This window comes from Octopus sinensis, linkage group LG7 (assembly GCF_006345805.1).
Source record: "Octopus sinensis linkage group LG7, ASM634580v1, whole genome shotgun sequence".
NCBI classification, from domain to species: Eukaryota; Metazoa; Mollusca; class Cephalopoda; order Octopoda; family Octopodidae; genus Octopus; species Octopus sinensis.
The window spans coordinates 17,587,036-17,605,609 of NC_043003.1; the positions used below are offsets into that span (position 1 = coordinate 17,587,036).

At 37.0% G+C, this 18,574-nt stretch overlaps 1 protein-coding gene across 2 annotated transcripts in view; it reads right to left on the reverse strand.

Annotated features, from left to right (window-relative positions):
- LOC115214170 (soluble guanylate cyclase 88E) overlaps window positions 1-18,574 on the reverse strand; it is a 254,649-nt gene that overhangs the window by 114,219 nt on the left and 121,856 nt on the right. For both annotated transcript variants that reach the window (XM_036504581.1, XM_029783257.2), the window contains one exon: window positions 2,682-2,799. The gene's annotated coding sequence lies outside the window, so the exon portion shown is untranslated. The remainder of the gene's footprint in view (window positions 1-2,681; window positions 2,800-18,574) is intronic.

Genomic DNA, 18,574 nt, shown 5'->3' on the forward strand with positions numbered 1-18,574 from the left:
GGTCATCATGATCATCATCATCACTATCACCATCATCATCACAATCAATCCGATCCTCTTCCTCCTCCTCCTCCCCGTCATCATCATGATTATCATCATAGTCAGTAATGTCATAATCATCATCATCATCATCATCATGGTCATCAGTATTATCATCATCCTTCTCCTCATCATCATCATTATCGTCATCATCATCATCATCATCACAATCATCCCGATCCTCCTCCTCCTCCTCCTCGTCATCATCATGATTATCATCATCATCAATGTCATAATCATCATTATTATTGTCATGGTCATCAGCATCATCATCATCATCATTATCATCATCATCATCATCATCATCATCATCACAATCATCCCGATCCTCCTCCTCCTCCTCCTCGTCATCATCATGATTATCATCATCATCAATGTCATAATGATAATTATTATTGTCATGGTCATCAGCATCATCATCATCATCATCCTCATCATCGTCAGTAATGTCATCATCATCATCATCATCAACATCATCATCATCAGAATCATCCTGGTCCACTTCATCCTCCTCCTCCTCAATATCATCATCATCATCTTGTAATGCTCGCTGTTCCAAGCTTGCGTGAGTCAGAGGGAATTCAATGAGGCAGGTTTTCTAAGGCTACAGCCAGATGTCCTTCCTGTTGTTAACTTTTACCTGTTACAAACGAAGGTAGCATTTCCCAATAGGCTGGACATGTTTTCACATAAGATTAAAAATGAACGACACCACTTGTATGATGGTGACACTCATTTACAATATTCATGCAATGTCAATTAGAGATGACACTTGGTCTAAGTGACTTGCAGTGGGATTGAACCCAAAACTTCTTTAGCACACAGCTACATAATATGCTCATTCCTATGATCACAAACAATAAAATCATAAAACCATAAAAGGAAATATTACTGAATAAAATTTGGGTTATTTACATCAGTGCTACTCAAAGTGGTGGTCCGCAGACTGGTACCGACCCGCAAGCCATCAGCTGCCAGTACATGGCGAATTTCCAGAAAAGAAAGAAACATTATAAAATGCTTATAAAATGCATATAAAATTCTTATAAAATGCTTATGTAATATTGCATTATTTGTTTACAAAATAAATATAAGATAAAAAAAGATTGTCAACTTTTATTATATTCGTTATATATATATATATAGGTGCAGGAGTGGCTGTGTGGAAAGTAGCTTGCTTACCAACCACATGGTCCCAGGTTCAGTCCCACTGCATGGCAACTTGGGCAAGTGTCTTCTACTGTAGCCTCGGGCTGACCAAAGCCTTGTGAGTGGATTTGATAGACGTAAACAGGAAGAAGCCCGTCGTATATGTATATGTGTGTGTGTGTGGAAGCACATGGCCTAGTGATTAGAGCAGCGGACTTAATGTTGAGGGATCGCGAGTTCGAGTCTCAGACCGGGTGATATATGTGTTTATGAGCGAAACACCTAAGCTCCACGTGGCTCCAGCAGAAGGTAATGGCAAACTTCTGCTGACTCTTCACCACAACTTTCTCTCACTCTGTCCTCCTGCATCTTGTAGCTCACCTGTGACGGATCAGCGTCCCATCCAGGTGAGGAACCTATACACCAAGGAAACTGGGAAACCAGCCCTATGAGCCAGGCATGGCTCGAGAAGGAACAAACAAAATAAACATATATATATATGTATGTGTGTGCATATGTCTGTGCATATGTCTGTGTGTCTGTGTTTGTCCCGCCAATATCACTTGACAACCGATGCTGGTGTGCTTACGTCCCCGTAACCTAGCGGTTCAGCAAAAGCAATCGATAGAATAAGTACTAGGCTAACAGAAGAATAAGCTCTGGGATCGATTTGCTTGACTATAGGCAGTGCTCCAGCATGGCCACAGTCAAATGACTAAAACAAATAAAAGAATAAAAGAGCAAAAGAATATTGTTTCCAGTATAAATTAACATTACTAAGAAATATTATCGGTCCCTGGCACATTGGTAAACAAAACTGCCGGTACACTACATCAGATAATTTGAGAAACACAGATTTAGATTATAAAACATTTGATAAAATTATTGAATATTTCAGTAACGTAACACTTCAGAAGCTGTTGCATCATGCCTCTATCTCCCAAAACGACACAAAAAAACCCCCCAAAATAGTAAAGAAATCAAAAACAGTCAAAAGCATGGTTACACACTGAAAGTAAAAGAAAAGGAGTCAACACAGAATTTCTGTTTTTTTTTTTTATTTGTCTTCATAGGTAGTGAGCTGGCAGAATCATTAGCATGCCAGTAAAATGCTCAGCAGTATTTCATCTGCTGCTACGTTCTGAGATGAAATTCCATTGAGGTCGACTTTGCCTTTCATTCTTTCAGGGTCGATTAAATAAGTACCAGTTACACATTGAGGTAAATGTAATTGACTTAATCCGTTTGTCTGTCCTTGTTTGTCCTCTCTGTGTTTAGCCCCACGTGAGTAATAAAGAAATAGGTATTTCGTCTGGTATTTTGTTCTGAGTTCAAATTCCACCGAGGTTGTCTTTGCCTTTCATCCTTTTGGGGTCGATGAAATAAGTACCAGATATGCACTGGGGTTGATGTAATCGACCAACCCTGCCTTCTCCCCAAAATTTTCAAGGCCTTGTGACTAGAGTAGAAATAAAATAACTTCTAAAACTTACCTTTCTTTTGCCAGGGGTGTCCTCTGCATGAAGAAAATATAGCTAAGTGTGGGTTAATGAATTTTGTGTAGTGAGCCAAAAATAATTCTTAATTGATTCCAATTGATTCAAATTGCGCCTGTAATGAAAAGAAAAGTCATTAGCCATTTGCATTAATGACAATCTTTATGCATGAGTGATAAGGGAGAAAACTTTAGACTTTAAATTTTTTAAGTTAATAAAAATGAAAAGGATAATGAAACAGTGGGGTAGTTCAGTCTTTGATTGTTACGATGATAAAGCTGAGCATATTTTGGTCTCATCAGAACCTTCTCAGATAGACATAGTCTAACGTACTGCTATCAAGTTTTAAAATAATTTTTAAACAATATTGAATTTTTCATAAAAATTATTAATTAGGCATCGGAGTGGCTGCATGGTAAGTACCTAGGCGTAGGAGTGGCTGTGCAGTAAGTAGCTTGCTTACCAACCACATGATTCCGGGTTCAGTCCCACTGCGTGGCACCTTGGGCAAGTGTCTTCTACTATAGCCTTGGGCTGACCAAAGCCTTGTGAGTCGATTAAGTAAATGGAAACTGAAAGAAGCCTGTTGTATATATGTATGTGTGTGTGTATATGTTTGTGTGACTGTGTTTGTCCCGTCAACATCACTTGACAACCGATGCTTGTGTGTTTACATACCCGTAACTTAGCGGTTCGGCAAAAGAGACCGATAGAATAAGTACTAGGCTTACAAAGAATAAGTCCTGGCTTCGATTTGCTCGACTAAAAGTGGTGCTTCAGCATGGCCACAGTCAAATGACTGAAACAAGTAAAAGAGTAAAAGAGTAAAAAAATGGATCATAACATAGTGAATGTAATGAGACAAAAAAGCATATCAAATCAATAGAAATTACACCCATAATAATAATAATAATGTCATTAGTGCTTTAATTATATAATGAACCATGTTCTTTTAGTTTTCTTTATAGAAATCTTTTCTGAAACATAGTATAGGTTCAGAGCATAGTTCTTTTAATTGTAATTTTTATTTATGCGCCCTCTTCAAGCCTAGCCAGGCTCATGGGCCCGATTTCCCAGTTTCTAAGGTGTATGTGTTCCCCCCAGTCCATCGCAGCATTACTCAAGAAACAGAAAGAAAGAGTGAGAGAAAGTTGGGGCAAAATAGTACAACAGGGGTCGCCACCACTCCCTGCCGGAACCTTGTGGAGCTTTAGGTGTTTTCACTCAATAAACACACACAATGCTCAGTCTGAGAATTGAAACTGCAATCCTCTGACCGCGAGTCGGCTGCCCTAACCACTGGGCCATTTTAATTGTAAAATAATATGTAAATATTTGTGTGGTTTTTCTACCATAATTTTGAAGAGTATTTTCATAAAAACTGCTTTTTTATCTTTGAAACAGTTGCAAATGTAATTTTGAAATTTAAATGGAAATGTCTATGTATGTATGCATGTATGTATGTATGTATTTTGTATCTGTCTGTCTATCTATCTATCTATCTATCTATCTATCTATCTATCTATCTGTTTATCTATCTATCTATCTATATATCTATCTGTTTATCTATCTATCTATCTATATATATATATATATCTGTAAACACACACGTTTGCATATATGTATGTGTATACATACATGCAGACATAAAATACATATATTCATATATATCTATGTATGTGTGTCTGTAGATTTATATATAAATGTGTGTGCGTGTGTGTGTGTTTGTATCCAACATAACGTGGATATCTGGCAAGAACACTGAATACTGTTATAAGCTTTGAGAGATCCTCTTATACAGGCGCTTGGTGCTTAAAGCACACACATATATCACAGCAGATAAGAATCATCTGTTGATGGCACCAGAACTCCCATATCCTTTAAATTCATTTTACTGGGAATCATCAGTGTGAGTTGTCCAGTCACTGCATGCCAGTGAAATCTCACAGTGAAGGTATATAGAATTTCTGGAGCTTTTCAGACACTGATATCACAAATAGTCAGCAGGCTTATTAATGATTAATTATTAACAACATGAGCAGTATTAGTACCCAAAAGTAATCTTTATATCCAACTTAACATGGATGTCTTATTAGAATGCTGAATGCTTGAATGCTGTGTTATTAGCCATGAGAGATCCTATCTTGTAAGTGCTTGTTGCATAAAAGCAGACATAGGTTCATAGCAGATGAGAATCGTCTGTCAGTGGCATTGGAACTGCCACGTCATGTGATTTTATTCAACTGAAAATCTTCAGTGTCCATGATACTATATAAGCAAAGTGTTCTAATTCTTTGTTTTGTGGAGGAATCAAAAGAAACCAAACTCATTTGGTCTTAAAATCATACTATATGCAAATTTAAATACATTTAATTTTTTAGACATAACTCTGAAGCTAGATGCTAGTAGTTATTTATTTTATAAACAATGGGACAAAAAATCGCCTCCTTAGTAATATAAATTCCAACTAGTCCCTGGTAATGTTTAGAAGCTTTGTTAATAATATTAGTAAGTGTATATCCAGTTTATCTTTTGACAAGGAATTTTTATATATGCTTCTTTATATTAAAAAGATGCATATATATTGTGGATTCAAAGGAACAATACTAATAATAAAAAGCATAAAAATATGAAATAAAATACCATATGGCATGATCCACCACATAGTTGCAATGGTTGCTTCCATATTTTCAAGATTTTCTTATAAATGAGTATTTTTCCATAGATATTATTGATATCATTAGATTTCCAAAGGAAATAGTCTTAATGTGCGCTATATTTTCATAAACTTTATTGTTTTCATTGCCAAATAAGCAGATAAAACATTTCTAGTACTAACATGCAAAATTCTTCTCTCTATGTAATTTGCCTGACCAGTAGCATGTTTCTTTCAATCAAAAATAAAAACTATAATTCATTGGATGAAGGTCTTTCTTGCAAATAACTGAAATCAAGAGTTAAACAAAGTTTACAGAAAATCCATTGGGAAAGAATTCTTACCACATGCACTTGTATTCAGGCATACAGAAATAAATATGTGAATACTTGCATACACTTTCGTCAATGTTTATTCAAGAATGTCCAAATTCTAACTGACAAAACATAGTTTATTTCCCATATATATGATTTGTCATGCTCTGAAATATAGCTGGATCTTGAAAAATAGAATTTTGTTATTTATCTACATTAAGCTTGCCTTATCAATAGCCACATCATTTGCTTTTGTGTGTCTTACACATGAAACTAAAGACATGAAAATAACTGTTTACATATTTGAATAGATAAATATATTCTCTTTACTCTTTTACTTGTTTCAGTCATTTGACTGCGGCCATGCTGGAGCACCGCCTTTAGTCGAGCAAATCGACCCCGGGACTAATTCTTTGTAAGCCCAGTACTTATTCTATCGGTCTCTTTTGCCGAACCGCTAAGTGACGGGGACGTAAACACACAAGCACCGGTTGTCAAGCGATGTTGTGGGGGGGGGACAAACACACACACACACATACACATATATACATATATATATACATATATATACGACAGGCTTCTTTCAGTTTCCGTCTACCAAATCCACTCACAAGGCTTTGGTCAGCCCGGGGCTATAGCAGAAGACACTTGCCCAAGATGCCACGCAGTGGGACTGAACCCGGAACCATGTGGTTGGTTAGCAAGCTACTTACCACACAGCCACTCATATGTCTTCCATATGACAATCGAATAAAGGAACATATTACACACTCACAAATGCTTTTGAGACAATCAGTCAAATTTCATTCACAAATCCATACATTAATATTCTTACAAATATTTTACTGAAATATTCTTATGCTCTATCTCGTCTTCCATTGCTTGAATAATGGACACTGTAAAACTCTTAGTTATGTTAATCACCAATTACTAATAACCCATTACAGCTTTTAACCAAATTAATAGCCGTATAAAGAGTACGGTTTTAGCTTGAGATTTATGGAATACGCACCAAAACAAATTAGAATAATGCTAGTACAATAATTTTGATAATAAAAGATGATTTAGTAAAATCTCAAAATATGATCCAAAGCTGTAATTTACAATATATTTTCTCTTGTCTAGTTGCCTATAGCCATTAATTTTCTTAACCTATTATTTTGTTTTCCTTTCATCTACCTGTATATACATGCATTCACACACATAAGCACACACATACACATGCACATATATATACATGCACACTAAGATGACATGTTCACAGACATAATACATGTATTTGTAAGTATGCATATGTTTATATGTATGCAAATATATATATATGTGTGTGTCTAAGATGTGAGCTGGCAGAATTGCTGTGGTTGTGTGGAAAGTAGCTTGCTTACCAACTACATGGTTCCAGGTTCATTTCCACTGCATGGCACGTTGGGCAAGTATCTTCTACTATAGCCTCAGGGTGACCAAAGCCTTGTAAGTGGATTTGGTAGACGGAAACTGAAAGAAGCCCGTCGTATATATGTATATATATATGTATGTGTGTGTGTATATGTTTGTATGTCTGTGTTCGTCCTCCCCAATATCGCTTGATAAGTGATGGTGGCGTGTTTGTGTCCCTGTAACTTACCGGTTCTTCAAACAGATACTAGACATCCCCCTCTCCATACTACCAGATGAAAAGCACGACATCAGGTACAGACCATGGTAGTAGTAGTAGTGTAGTAGTAGTAGTAGTAGTAGTAGTAGTAGTAGTAGTAGTAGAAGTAGTTGCAGCAGCAGCAGTAGTAGTAGTATAGTAGTAGAATTCAAGCTGTAATTATTGCGAAAGGCAGTTCTACCCCCTATTAAAAGAAATTTGTTTGAAAGTTTAAGGTGTTTCCATTATTTTGTCTAACCCCTGTGTATATATATATATACATATATATATATATATATATATTATATATATATATATATATATATGCAGCATGGAATTTTGTCAGTGAACAGTTCGCTGTCTCAAAGCGCCGAAAATTTAGGCAAATAAAATTTAAATGTTGAAGTGAATCTAACAGTTTTTGTTGTTTCTTAAATGGCTTATAAGCACCTTGCACGCTGCAATTGTTTTCCTTCCAGCACACAATCTCAGATCAGGTCACTTGCTATGCAATTACATCTCCATAATACATACATATATATATTCTTACATATAAGAGACCAAAATGTATGTACGCCATTATATATATATATATATATATATATATTCCAACAATTGAGGGCAAAATTAATTAATTATTAATCAATTTCACCAAGTGTTCAGTATGCAAAGGGACCATTCAAGGCGAATTCAAATTATTACATTATATAAAAGGGCTTAGTAAAATAAATTACTTTGCCGCATACTGAACTCATTAGAAATAGCAGCTAAAAAACTTTTTTAAAGCTATTTCTAATACTTAAAGAAAATCTCTCTCATATATAGTGTTTGCTTAATTCAACTCACACAAGTTGTGTGAGTTGAATTAAGCAAACACTATATATGAGAGAGATTTTCTTTAAGTATTAGAAATAGCTTTAAAAAAGTTTTTTAGCTGCTATTTCTAATGAGTTCAGTATGCGGCAAAGTAATTTATTTTACTAGCCCTTTTATATAATATATATATATATATATATATATATATATAAAATACAAAATGGGACAAGAACACAAAACATCCAGACAGTTATATATATATATATATATATACACACACACACACACACACACACCACATATATATATGATGGCAATCCCTCAAGGTTGAGGATGATGGTCTTCGCGCAAATTTACTGGTGAGTCCGTAGGTGACCGATAAGACCAATTCTTGCTTGAAAAGATCAGTCGCAGTGCGGACATCTAGTGCCGGAAGGGAGAGTCGCACGTGGTTGTTGTTGGCGCGCCTTCTGTTGTCGTCTTTTCTCCTCCAGCTCTGCAGACCTTTTCGACTCGAAAGTCACCGTTCCCTCATGGATGGTGGTTTTCCAGAGTGGTCCGTTTTTTGCCGTTTCCTCCCAGTTAGTGAAGTCGATGTCACACTTTTTGAAGTTCGTTTTCAAGGAGTCCTTGTATCGTTTCTTCTGGCCTCCTTTTGTACACTTGCCGTCTTTGAGTTGGGAGTAGAAGATCTGTTTGGGAAGTCGTTCGTCAGTCATTCTAACCACTTGGCCGCTCCATCTTAGTTGGCCTTTGATGACATAGGCTTCGATGCTGGTCGTTTTTGCTTCTTGTAGCACACTGACGTTAGTTCTTCTGTCTTCCCAGCTGATGTTAAGGATCTTCCGAAGACAGCGTTGGTGAAATTTCTCGAGCGTTTTCAGGTGGTGACTATACGGGGTCCAGGTTTCAGATGCTTAAAGGAGGGTTAGAATAATGACTGCCCTGTACACCATGAGTTTGGTTTCGGTTCGGATGTCCCGATCAGCAAAAACTCTTGTTCGAAGCTTGCCGAAAGCTGTTCCTGCACACCTCAGACGGTGTTGGATTTCATCGCTGAGGTCTACCTTTTCTGACAGATGGCTCCCAAGGTAGCAGAAATGGTTCACATTTTCCAGTGGAATTCCTTCGAGTTGAATCGATGGCGGGTTGTCAACACGGGCATTGGGAGGAGGTTGGTAGAGTAAGTATATATATATATATATACACACACACATACACATTCCCATGTATGTGTGTGTGTGTATATATGTATAAACTTAAACACACACACACATATATATATATATATCCATACAAATGTAAATATATACATAGGTGTGAGTGTCCATGTATCATGTATGTGTGTACTGAAAGATGAAGATACCGCAAAATAGCTGGGTAATGAAAATGATGCCAATATCCAACAATAATTAGATAAGGTAGTTCAAATTACTGCTGTGTGTGTGTGTGTGTGTGTGTGTTCTTTTTTTTTTTTTTGTAAATCATTATTTATCACCTTATTAGCATTTTTCTGATTAGTTTTGAATCATGTCTCATAAATTTCAAGCAGAATCTCCATCCACCTTTGCCACCCACTTCTTCCTCACCCGCCACCCCTCGTACTCTTTACTTGGCTATTAATTTAGTTAAAAGCTGTAAATGTGTCGTTAGTTATTGGTCATTAGGTGATTGGCCTCTGACGGCAGGTGGGTGGGTGTGTGGGGGGGGGCTGACTGGAACCCCCCCACCGAAGTCAATTATTGTCTAGCAACACAAGGAGGGAGATCTGCCATTTAAAATGATAGGACAGACAATGTCACTGTTGTCCGGCATCATCTTCGTCATCATCATCATCAATATCATCAGCATTATTAGTAGAAAGGATTATTATTAGTAGTAATCGTACATCATCATCATTATCATCAAGGTCATCCTGATTATTATTATTATCATTATTATTATTATTATTATTATCATCATTATTATTATTATTATTATTCAGTAGTTTTATTTTTATAGCGCGCTTTCACTTCACTAACGAGCGCAGCTCTGTGTGCCTTGTGTATGTGCTGTGGTTTGTTATTTATCATTACTATTATTATTATTATTATTATTACTATTATTACTATTATTACTATTATTACTATTATTATTATTATCATTATTATTATTATTATTATTATTATTTGAAAGTGGCAAGAATGGTGTGAGTGAATGGGCCTGCCCTGAGCACATGCCTGTAAAGGAAAGGAAAAGAGGTACCTGCTCCAAAAGTCAGGGTACCCATGGTTTTTTTTTTCCAAGAGCAGCCTTCGAACGAATGGCTCCCCCCCACCCCAATTGAGGATTACACATTGTTGAAGTTTTTGTTTTCTTTTGTTTGCTTCATTATGTTAATTTTGTTTACACGCAAACCCCTCACAACAACACTCACTCACACACATACACACACACACAAGCATTCTTTGTTTTGTCCCATTCATAATGATTTTCTTAATGTAAACTTTTTGTGGTTAATAAAGAAATCATGGCCAATAAAAATAGAATTGTTATCATTATTATCATTATCATTATTGTTGTTGTTGTTGTTGTTGTTGTTGTTGTTGTTGATGTTGTTGCTGCTGCTGCTGTTGTTGTTGTTGCTGCTGCTGCTGCTGCTGCTGTGTTGTTGTTGTTGTTGTTGTTGTTATTATTATTAGTAGTAGTAATAGTAGTAATAGTAGTAGTAGTAGTAGTAGTAGTAGTAGAAGCAGCAGCAGAAGCAGCAGCAGAAGCAGCAGCAGCAGCAGTAGTAGTAGTAGTAGTAGTAGTAGTAGTAGTAGTAGTAATTTGTTGTTATCAATAATATTTCTGCTATCATCATCATCATTATTATTATTATTATTATTATTATTATTATTTGTGATGCTGTTTTTATTGAAATAACTATTCATGCCCGGCAAGATTTATCGTTCTGCCATGTTTGCTTGTGTTAGAAGACTTGGTAGTAATCTCTGGTTGCCATGACAGCTCTCTCACACAGAATAAAACAGGCTTTAGAAACAAACTGTCAGTTTCTGTTAACTTTTACAGCTCTCTCTCTCTCTCTCTCTCTCTCTCTCTCTCACTCTCTCCCCTTCTCTCTCTTAGCCTAAACGAGGTAACTTAAACCCATAAATTCTCCAAGTCAGCAAGAATTTTTGTGAAAGTGATACTATCAAGTTTTGTAATAAAGATGCCTGTCAATCTTTACAGATTATAATAAATATCTTCAAGCCATAAAATAAACTAATACATTTAAGTATTGTGATGAAACAAATTATATGTGAGAATTTGGAGTTATTTTCTAAACCATTCTGTTGAAATTGTTTAATCCTTTCATTGTCTTATTTTCTGTTGAAATACACTGCCTTAAAAATAATGAAGAATTTATTATAATAACTTTGTTGTTATTAACCCTTTAGCATTCGGATTAATCTGTCAAATACAATTCTTATTCATTCACATTTTGAATCAGTCATGCATTGATGTCAAAGCTTCAAGATTACCGGGATATGATTGTTTATTTTTAGAATGACATTGTAGGGTAGGTGTGAGAGGCCTGATCAGGTCAGTTTGAACATAAAGACAAATATGATGGGGTTTCTGAAAAGTTCCCTAGCTTTAAGGATATTGCAAAAGACCTGCTTGGAGGTCCAACCTTCCAAGTTGTTTTACAGGGCTTAGAAATGCTGAAGGACCACTGCAATGAGAGTGTGAATCTAAGAGGGAAATATGTTGAATAAAATCATAATTAACTGTTCCTCCTATATTTTCTTTTACCTAAAGCCAGGAAATTTTAGTACCCCATCATAGAATATTTGAGTTGGATATAGCTAGTTTAAATACTAAAAGTTTAAGCCGGTGTTTGGAATATAAATTAACAGCAAATTTTGATGTGAAGTTCTAATTTAGATAATTTTAAAACAGGAAATTTATAGTTCTATATTTGAGCGATGAGGAATTATGTACATTACTTACATTTGACAGATATTTGTCTCATCATGTTTGTTGTTAGCACAACGTTTCCGATGATATACCCTCCAGCCTTCATCAGGTGTTTGGGGAAAATTTCGAACCTGAATTCTCATTCCTAAGGTATTTTTCGATGTTATTATTATTATTATTATTATTATTATGGAGTGAGAGAGCAGTTCATGCCATCAAAATGACACTGGGGTAAAATATACGAAGCCCAATATACCCATCATGACTACCCGTCTGATAAGGGTACACCAGGCACATGCATCACAACCATATGTGCGCGACATGGTGATCTCATAAAAAGACATGGCTATGATGCTCCCCCACTACTTCTGCTCATGATCAGAGATGCACTTATCGTCAGCCACTAAAGGACATGCTCAACTGGTTAAAGTCAAACAACTGACAAGCAAATCTGTGGTATTGAGCAGAATATTTGCTGTAGCCCATCTTTTATACCAAGACAAAACAATGTACATGATAACACTTCCAATCAGTTAAGATCAGAAGCCATGAGAGACACTGCTTGGTACTGCATCAGGGCATTTATTATTATTATTATTATTATTATTATTATTATTACTATTATTATTATTATTATTATTATTATTCAGGTCACTGACTGGAATTGAACTTGAAATCTAGGACTCTTAACCACTATGCCATAGGCCCATGAGAAATTTATAGTATAGAACCAAGGGGGGTCTTGAGTAAGTTGGTTTCAAAAGAGTTGACCCATGGCTGATTATAATGGTGGTGCATAAAATCATATTTTTGTAAATTATATTTGAGTAAATTATATTTTAGTAAATTACATTTTGTAAATTATATTTTGGTTAATTATATTTAATAAATTATATTTGAATAAATTATATTTTGCTAAATTAGATTATGTCTTTTCATTATTGGAATATGTCTTTTATCTTTGTTTTTTCACTTGTTTCAGGCATTAGACTGGCCAAGCTGGAGCATTGCCTTGAAGGGTTGTTTGTTGAATGGATCGACCCAGTACTTGTCTTCTTTTTAAGCCCAGTATTTATTCTATCAATCACTTTTGTCAATTAGCTAAGTTACACCAACACCGGTTGTTAAGTGGTGGTGGGTCACCAAACACAGCCACAAAGACACACACACACCACACACACACACACAAAGCAAGCAAAATTCATATACATATTATATGATGGGCTTCTTTCAGTTTCTGCCTACCAAATCAACTCACAAGGTTTTAATCAGCCTGAGGCTGTACAAGAAGACATTTGCCCAAGGTGCCAAACAGTGGGACTGAACCCAGAAGCACATGACTGGAAAGCAAACTTCTTACCAAACAGCCACGCTTGTAAACAATATCTTTAACCATTTAGATGAAATAAATCTTTTTTATAAATTTTGCCACGTTTGTTAAGACACTTTTCCATGTACTCAGGTTACTTGAAATAAAATTTTTCTGTTTCTGGAATTCTGGGAGAATTTACCGGAATGCTATTCACCATTGACTTCTTCCAAAGGTCATCTCTCAAGAAATGTGAAAAATCTTCCATACTGCCTTCCTGTTATAAATCTTAGAGATTCACAGCTGGCAGAGATGAAGTTGAAAGGCAGTTTGTTGATACGAAGTTCAAGGTAGGTAAAGTTCATATGATAGAAATGATGGTGAGTGGAATGTAAAGAATTTTGCTGTTGCCCTGTGAGTAAGGAAATGATGGAAAAGCGATATGGTAGAATTTCGGCCAAAAAAAATAGATATACTTTTTCTTTTCTTTTATTTATTTCAGTCATTTGACTGCGGCTATGCTGGAGCACCGCCTTTAGTCAAGCAAATCTACTCCAGGACTTATTCTTTGTAAGCCTAGTACTTATTCTATCAGTCTCTCTCTTAGCGGTTCAGCAAAAGAGATCAATAGAATAAGTACTAGGCTTACAAAGAATAAGTTCTGGGTTCGATTTGCTTGACTAAAGGTGGTGCTCCAGCATGGCCACAGTCAAATGATTGAAACAAGTAAAAGAGTAAAAGAGTATAAGACTGATATTCCTTTTAAATCTCATTTTCTATCAATAGAACATGATATATATATATATATAGCAACTGCTAGATATCTCTGACCGAATTTATTCAATGGTGATTCTGTCACTATCGATCGTGTGAGTCTTGGACAATTAAAACATTGATATCTTTTGAATGTACACTAATACTATTTTTAATATTGTTGATTGAATGATATGGAAATCAAATATCATTGGCAATCCTTTTTTATTATCCTTGGTGGAATAATGCGTACCTTTGTATGATATGAATTACAATAAATGGTTGCGTTATGCGTTGAAAACATCATATCAATAATAGGTAACATGGCAGAGGTTTTACAATCCTTTAAAAAATTACTTTACTCTCTCTTTCTTTCTGTGTGTGTCTGAGTGTGCGTGCCTGTGTGTGTGTATGTGTGTGCGTATGCCTGTGTGTGTGTGTGTGTGTGTGTGTGTATCTCTCTCTCTCTCTCTCTTTTTTCCCATCAAAGAATCATTGACCAAAACGCAAAATGTAAGATACACTTTACCTTCAGCAGAACTAGAAGCTAATTTTTATCTTTTGTTTGTTTTAGTCATTGGATTGCAACCATGCTAAGGGTTTAGTCAAAGGAATCGATCCCCAATACTTATTTCTAAGTCTAGAACTTAATTATATTGGTCTCTTTTGCCAACTGCTAAGTTATGGCAAACTCACACATATGTACAATAGGCACCCACTTACTCATTTACTCTTTTACTTGTTTCAGTCATTTGACTGTGGCCATGCTGGAGTACCACCTTTAGTCGAGCTAATCAACCCCAGGACTTATTCTTTGTAAGATTAGTACTTACTCAATCGGTCTCTTTTGCCGAACTGCTAAGATACGGGGATGTAAACACACCAGCATCAGTTGTCAAGCAATGTTGGGGGGGGACAACCACAAACACACAAACATATATACACATACACATATATACATATATACGACGGCCTTCTTTCTGTTTACGTCTACCAAATCTACTCACAAGGCTTTGGTCAATCCGAGGCTATAGTAGAAGACACTTGCCTAAGGTGCCACACTGTGGGACTGAACCCGGAACCATATGGTTGATAAGCAAGCTGCTTACCACACAGCCACTCCTGCACCACTTGGTTACTATCTTCCAAATTCACATGGCATTGTTGAACCCAGGCTGTAGTAAAAGACACTTACCCAAGGTACCACACAGTGGGGACTGAACCCAGGACCATTAGGGTTAGGGTTGGGAATCAAGCTTCTTAACCACTAATCTATGCCTACACCAGCATTTATATGCCACACACGTTTTTGGTAATATTTCTTTCGCGCATGGCATTATTACTGCTGATACATATTTTAATCTGGTCAACTGGATTATGTTCAATTCCAGATTATACAGGATAAATTATTAAGCTAGATTATTAAGCTAGATTGGTTGGAATAAAACCGTTGCTGTTCTTTCGCATACATTGTGGTTTTTGTGTATCACAGCACAGTATTTGCAGATAGCAAGCTTGTTGCTGTTGTTGTCATCATTCCAGGTCAGACCGGACTGAACAGATTTGAGATAAAAAATATTTCAATCTTAATTAGATTAGTTTTCTTTTTCCTGTATGGTGTTTCCAGAACTATATTGTCTAGTGGCTGTGTGGTAAGTAGCTTGCTTACCAGCCACATGATTCTGCGTTCAGTCCCACTGCGTGGTAACTCGGGTAAGTGTCTTCTACTATAGCCTCGGGCCAACCAAAGCCTTGTGAGTCGATTTGGTAGATGGAAACTGAAAGAAACCCGTCGTATATATGTATATGTATATATACATATATATGTATGTGTGTGTTTGTGTCTGTGTTTGTCACCCCCAACATCACTTGACAACCGAAGTTGGTGTGTTTACATCCCCATAACTTAGTGGTTCGGCAAAAGAGACCAATAGAATAAGTGCTAGGCTTACAAAGAATTAGTCCTGTGGTTGATTTCCTTGACTAAAGGCGGTGCTCCAGCATGGCTGCAGTCAATTGACTGAAACAAGTAAAAGAGAGAGTAGTAAAAGAGTATATATATGCCACAATCGGACATCTAACCCGCTAGAACGAGTAGTTACAATCCAAACCACAATTATGGGTAATTTTGAAAGGGAATGAAAAATAAAAACATTTACCACCTATTTCCTGGACCATGGTTTCAAGTTATCTTCAGCAAATAAAATAATTTGCTAGGTAAAGCTCTCATCAGCAGGAAAGCCAAAAATTAACATTTAAGCCCGAGGCAATACAGAACATGCCTCGTGCTTACATGTTATAATGCTTCAAATCCACTGCACAAGTGCAGTTTTTTATCAGCAGCAAATAGAAATAATGCCAATTTTCTTTCAAAATTAGCCAAAAAATTATCATTGATAAATGTCAGAGTAGTAAAATATTATTTAGAAATCTTTTACCACCGTAGCCTAAGGGGAAAGAAAAACTAGTCAATAGACTATATATTTTTCATATATATACAGTGTAACATTAAACACATGTGGTATGTATATACATATATACATACATACACACACACACACACACACACACACACATATATATATATTATATATATATATATATATACATATATATATATATATATATATATATATGGACGTTTCTAAGGGACAACCTGCTGAGAGCCACTGACCAGATCTGTGGCTGGTGCAAAGTCCCCTCTCGACCTAGAATAACGTGGTGGTGGAACAATATTGTAGACAGGGCTATTAGAGAAAAGAGACAGGCTTGGAAGGTCTGGAAAAATGGGGGTAGCAGGGATTGTATCAGACTGCCAAAAGAGAAGCTAGGAGACAGGTTTATTTAGCCAGAGGGGAAGCAGATAAGAAAAATTTGCCAATGTTCTGCGCCGTGAGGACCAAAGACTGGAGGTGTTTCGTGTTGCAAGACAGTGTGTGAGAGAGAATCGTGATGTGGTAGGAGAGAAGTGTGTTCGCATGGAAGATGGTTCACTTGCGCTAAATGAGGATGCAAAGAGAGAGGTTTGGAGATGCCACTATGAAAGGTTGCTGAATGAAGAAAATGAATGGGATAAAAGAGTCTGCCGAATGTTGACCCAACAGAGGGACCAGCTATCCGAGTTGATAGTTCTGTGGTAGCTAAGGCAATTAGAAGCATGAAGACAGGGAAAGCCCCAGGCCCATCAGGAATCACTGCAGAGATGCTCAAAATGTCTGGTAGTGTCGGCTATAGCCTAGTCACCCGTATAGTTAATCAGGTGATACACAAAGGGGTCATACCCAATGACTGGTGTAGCAGTATAATAGTCAACTGCTACAAAGGTAAAGGTGATGCCCTAGATACAAATAACTACAGAGGTATCAAGCTGTTGGACCAGGTGATGAAGGTTACAGAGAGGGTCATAGCCCAACTAATTAGAGAGAGAGTTAGTTTAGATGAGATGCAGTTTGGGTTTGTGCCAGGGAAAAGTACTACTGATGCTATATTCCTGGTAAGGCAGCTGCAGGAGAAATACCTAGCCAAAGATAAGCCCCTGTACCTGGCTTTTGTTGACATGGAGAAAGCCTTCGACAGGGTCCCCCGATCCCTTATCTGGTGGGCAATGAGAAAACTAGGGATAGATGAATGGTTAGTGAGAGCTGTGCGGGCCATGTATAGGGACGCCGCTAGTAGGGTGAGGGTTGAAATGAGTACAGTGAAGAATTCCGGGTAGAGGTAGGGGTCCACCAAGGCTCAGTACTCAGCCCCCTCCTATTTATCATAGTCCTCCAGGCAATAACGGAGGAATTCAAGACAGGATGCCTTGGGAGCTCCTCTATGCTGATGACCTTGCTCTAATTGCTGAGTCGCTATCAGAACTGGAGGAGAAGTTTCAGGTGTGGAAACAAGGATTAGAATCGAAGGGCCTCAGAGTCAATCTAGCTAAAACCAAAGTCGTAATCAGTAGGAAGGTAGACAAATCACAAACACCTTCAGGTAGATGGCCCTGCTCGATCTGTAGAAAAGTGTAGGTAGAAACTCTATAAGATGCACCAAGTGTAAGCTATGGACACATAAGAGATGCAGCAATGTCAAAGGAAGGCTAACTAGGAAGATGGTTTTTGTATGTGGCAGATGCTCAGGAACAATAAACACTGAAAATGCTCTGAGACCAACTTCCGTCACTTTCCAGGGAGAAAAACTAGAAATAGTTGATAGTTTCCGTTACCTAGGTGACCAAGTCAGCAGCGGGGGCGGGTGTGCTGAAAGTGTAACTGCTAGAGTAAGAATAGCTTGGGCAAAGTTCAGAGAGCTCTTACCTCTGCTGTGACAAAAGGCCTCTCGCACAGAGTGAAAGGCAGACTGTATGATGCGTGTGTACGAACAGCCATGCTACATGGCAGTGAAACATGGGCCGTGACTGCTGAGGATATGCGTAAGCTCGCTAGAAATGAAGCCAGTATGCTCGATGGATGTGTA